Source organism: Rattus rattus, chromosome 1 (assembly GCF_011064425.1).
Source record: "Rattus rattus isolate New Zealand chromosome 1, Rrattus_CSIRO_v1, whole genome shotgun sequence".
Lineage (NCBI taxonomy): Eukaryota > Metazoa > Chordata > Mammalia > Rodentia > Muridae > Rattus > Rattus rattus.
Genome location: NC_046154.1, coordinates 400,662 through 405,666, shown reverse-complemented (window position 1 = coordinate 405,666; position 5,005 = coordinate 400,662). Strand labels below are relative to the sequence as shown.

At 48.3% G+C, this 5,005-nt stretch overlaps 1 protein-coding gene across 2 annotated transcripts in view; it reads left to right on the top strand.

Annotated features, from left to right (window-relative positions):
- The window catches only part of Tmod1 (tropomodulin 1), a 71,547-nt gene that overhangs the window by 65,047 nt on the left and 1,495 nt on the right, over positions 1 to 5,005 (top strand). The window lies entirely within an intron of this gene.

Below are 5,005 nucleotides of genomic sequence, written 5' to 3'. Positions count from 1 at the left end.
GATAGAAAGACTAGTTCTTGGATGTACGAAGGCTTGCCACCTTTTAGGGGAAAAGACTCAACGGCATGCTTAAAAACTCCAGAATGCCTGCAAGCTCTGTCCAACGAGCATGAGGAAGTGATTCATGAGAGCAGAAGGCAGCTGAGCAAAGCATCCTGGTAAGGAGGGTCTTTGGCCAGCCTTGAAAAGGGGGAAAGAGGCTGATAGAGATGGTCAGGAGGTGACCCTGCAGCTCTAGGAAGGACTTGGGTACAAGCCTTAATAGGGGGCTTGGCCTATAGGATGTTGTACTCTTTAGTTTTAATGTCAACTCAACCAAGCTAAAGTTGTGTGGCCACAGGGAATGTCAGCTAAGGAACTGCCTCCATCTGATTGCCCTCCAGACAAGCCTGTGGGGCATTTCTTTATTAATGATTCCTGTGAGGGGGTCATCACCACCCTGGGAAAATGGTCCTGGGTTGTATAGGAAAGATAGCTAGCTAGGGGGAGCAAGCCAGTAGGCAATGTTCCTCCGTGGCCTCTGCTTCGGTTCCTGCCTGTAGGGTCCTGCCCTGAGTTCCTTCCCTGACTTCCCTCAGTGATGGACTGTGACTGGACTTGGGAGGAGCCAAATAAACTTCAGTGAAGCCATGTGGGGGGCAGGAACCATGGCTGTTTGTTGAATAGGGATGCCAAGATGAAATGATGACAGTGGTCTCTAGGTATCCCAGCGACCTGCCTGTGTGGCCGCTCATTGATGTTTCTCACTGGAGGATATTCTCAGCAGCACAGGCTATCCTCACTACGTCTAACTTCCCGTTTGAAATGCAAATGGGTACTCCTTTGCTAATTTCATTATGAGAACTACTTCAGATTCTAACTAGTACAATTGGCTTCTTCCTGCCAAAGAAAAATGTCTACCGTTCTCCCAGCCTGGTGGCTCCCCGCTGCTGCCGTGCTGTGGTAAATTAGGCTCCCAGGCTTCCCAGATGGATGGTTTATCATGACACCCTCCTGCTAGTCTCTTGGTACTGTGGTTGTCAGCAATGCTGTGCTAGAGCACACATGGGAAGGGAGCAGGCCTCTCCGATGTCCTTCCTGCTTGCCTCGGGGCTGGTCAATGGCTTGGCACTGGGGCCCCTGCAGTACTTGGGCCAGCAGGTGGGCTCTTCCTTTGGTAGTGCTTGTGACAGCCTACCAGGTTGCATCTTTTGGTCTCCCCCTACCCCCCAGCTCAAAGCGAACTGTTCTGTAGATGCTTATAGAACACCAGGGTATGGTTAAAGGTCAGAGTTGAGATGTCACCTCTTATCCATCCTGCAGTAGAGCCTCAGGTGACTCTTGTCTCCATGTTATTTATAACCCAGGCCAGGCTAAGAGTGACTCTCAGGCCCTCCAAACCTGCCACTAGCACACCCTTAACAAAATCTAAACCGTAGCCTCCAAGTTAGGTAGTAGCAGGAGTGGGGGTGGGGAGGTGTGCAGAAAACAACACATTGACAAGCAGAACATCTCTCCTTTACCGTAGTCCCAGTGCCTTTCTAACAGGCACTTCAGGAGCAAACCTCAAATCATCTTTTAATTTTTAACAATCAATTAACAAGTTATAATTGCATATATTTATGAGGTACACACTAAAATGTAGAATAATTTATAATATCAAGTTAGCGTATCTGGCCCCTCAATATTTTTCTGTGGTAATATCAGTTGAGATGGACTTTCAATTTTAAAATGTTCAACACACCATGTGTGAAGGTCACAAAGCAAACAAAAAAGTCACCTACTTTCCTGATATTTTGACCTTTGTCCCCACTCTCACCACCCCTCCCCTCACTCTCCAGCTGCTGTACCCAGTATTCCACTGGTCTTCTGTTGCTGGATTTCTTCAGATTCTACTTGTATGCGAGGGTGTGGAGGATCTGTTTTTCTGTACCCAGCTGTTTCTCTTAGCATGATATCCTCACACTGTGGCAGATGGCAGAGTTCTGGTGTTCTTTAAGGTCAGACAGTGTCATGCATAGATCCCATATTTTCTTCACCCACTCATCTGTTGGTAGATTTTCTTTACCCATTCCTCATCTTGGCAACTGTGAGTAGTGCTGTGCACGTCTCTGTGATACACTGGCTTTGGATCTTTGGGGTAATAATTCTGCCTAACTGTGACTGTGGACCCGCTGGATTCCAAATCAGTTTCTTCTCATCCTGAAACCATTAGGGCAAGTGCTATGAAGGGCAGTTATCCCAAGTAGAGATCTAGGTATCTCCTGGATGCTGCCCCGATTCCTGTCAGTCGCCTCTGCAACTCCCATCTAGCCTCCAGTCCAACCGGCCACGTTCCCTGCAGCTTCCTTGACTTCAGGTCCTTTGGATGGGCACCTCCCAGCAGCACTCTTCCCACAGCTGGCCCCTCTGCTCTGCTACTTAGAGGCCTTGGCAGCTGCCATTGCTCAGGCTCAACTCCCCCATGTGGCTCCCATGTCCCTTCACAGAATTGTGGTACACACCGCAATGTACCGGGCTCTGTTCTGAACATTGTCCACATTACTAACCCATATTGCTTCCCATACTACCAACAACCGGCCTCGGCCTGCTGTTTTTATCCCCACTTTTTAGTGAAAACACGGGTCTGTAGTAGGAAGAACCAAGGATTGAACAGAAAGAAGTCTCAGACTTCTGCTTTGTACGTCATCTAGAGAGGGCTGGCTCCTCGTGACATCCTGACAAGCCATCTTGCTAGGTTAACCATCCATTCCAGGCAGCCTGGGTGCCCCCAGCAAGCATCCTTATAGAGAAGGATTTCCCACTTCTCCACCCTTTCTTCCTTTACCACCTAGCTGACCTACCTTCTGCCCATCCTAGGAAGATTGGGCCACTTCATCCACATGGCCTCTCACACCTCAGAGGTGTGCCAGGACACTTGTGATCTGTCGAGGTGACTTACTGTTTGCACCTTCAAACTTGGTTCTTGTGCATGACACATAGCACTAGGCAGATGCTGACTTACATAAATGAGTACAGAGAACTTCCTAAGGCATGGTAGAAAGATTCGTCTGCCCACAAGTAGTAAAAGGGAGCTCAGACAATAAATGGAGGTGGGTCCTGATGACTGGAGATCTCCTCTGGCTCTGCTAATAAACAAGGGAGCCTGTGCTGTTGCCATGGTGAGCAAGGGGATTTAAGAGAAAAAGAAAGAAGAAAAAGGAAAGAAAGAAAAGGAAGTAACAAATATGTTGGCTTCTACTCCAAGTCACTTGCTAGAACTTTTATGGTGGGTGGCTTCTCTTTCTTGGACACAACAGCTGAGTACATGGATGTCCCTTACTGTGAAAGTTAGTTCTTAGGACCATGCACTCAGATCTAGCCTCATAGATACAAGGAAGAGTAATGGGAGTCCATCCCTCTCACCTTTTGCCTCCCCAACCTGGTCTCCTCTACTTTCCATCAAAGCCAGTGACTGCGGGTGCAATCCTAGCTCTGCAAATAGGGCTGTGGCTTTCTTTTCTAACAGAGGACAGCTGATCCTGTGAGGATCAGAACAGACATGGACATGTAATCAAACTACCGAGAGAGGCACTAGGCTGAGACTCAAGTAACAAGTCTTAGCTCTTCCTGGTTCTAGCTTTGTTCTTTTTCTGAGACAGTTTCATGTAGCAGAGGCTGGTCTTGAACTTGCTATGTTGCAGAGACTAGCCTTGAACTCTTGATGCTCTTACCTCCACCTCCCTCAGGGAGGTGAGATCACAGGGGTGTGGCACCACACTGTTTACTACTAGTTTTCTAGGTTTAAGCAAACATCATACTCTCACTACCAGTTCCTTTTCTGTGGAGTGCAAATGACAACGTGGAGAGCCCAGAGCTGTTAGAGGGGCTTCTGTTCAAATCCTGGCTCTACAAGTATGTGGATGACTCTATACCATAGGTACGGAGAGGTAAGGGTAGCCCGCGGACATGCTTGCACAGTTAATGTGAGCGATGGGCTCATTTATAGAAACTGCACATCTGTACAAGGCTCTTCTGCTCTTTGGATTTTGGTTTTTGTTCCTTTAAGATTCCCAAACTGTGTGACACGGTTAGTCACCTTCAGGAATGTGGCTAGATGTCTTCCTTCCAGATTGCCTACCTATCCTGGTTTGCATTCCTCCTCCTCACCCGGGATGAGGGAAGTGGGTAGGGACCTACACTGAGCATCTGTGACCTGTGACCATACCTTTACAACATACCTGCCCCATCTGAGTCATGTGCGAGTTGACTGAGGTATTGCAACGCTTGGGCTGAGCTGGTGACTGCACATCCACCTCAGCTTTGCAAGTAGAAACCATCTTATACTGACTGACAGGTAGCAATGGTTACCTGCCTCTGCCACACACATCAGCAGGCCCCTTGGTTGTACTCTAGCTCATCTATGGCCTTCCCTGACCTTGTGTTCTCTTGCAGTGAACATAGCTTGCCATAGGATCCCTTTGGCCCTAGCCATTCACTGAGCCTTTATCTCCTGTCTGCAACCTCCTGGCTCGCAGTTCCCCGTCTACAGGTTTACCTGTCATGTGAACAGCATTTGAGCATGAATTGTCTTGCTGCTGGGGAAATGTCACTGTTAAAATATGAGGGGGCATGACAATTGCAGGCAATTTTCAGTTATTAACATAAGCAGAAGGCAGGCCAGGCACTCCCAGAAGGAGCAAGGGAAAACATTTTTAGCAGGCTAAGACCCCACTCTTAAGACTAGCTAATGTTAATTTTGCTCAGATCCAGTCTTCAACTGTGGAGTCCCTGTAGGCAAACTGGCAAAGGTGAAAGGTGAAGAATGGGGCGGGGGGGTGTGGGGAGGACAGAGGGGTTGTGTGGTCAGACATTTAGAAGAGATGTGAGGAGGATATGTCTACCTTTCACAGACTCATTAGTAACCAGGAACAAACTATACAGCCCTTCTTGTAGCTGTCCTTGGGAAGCGCTCTGACCTTGTGAAGCCAGGGTCCCTTGGGCCTGGCATGGACAGCTGCCTCACATCTCTCTCCTTCCTTTGTAG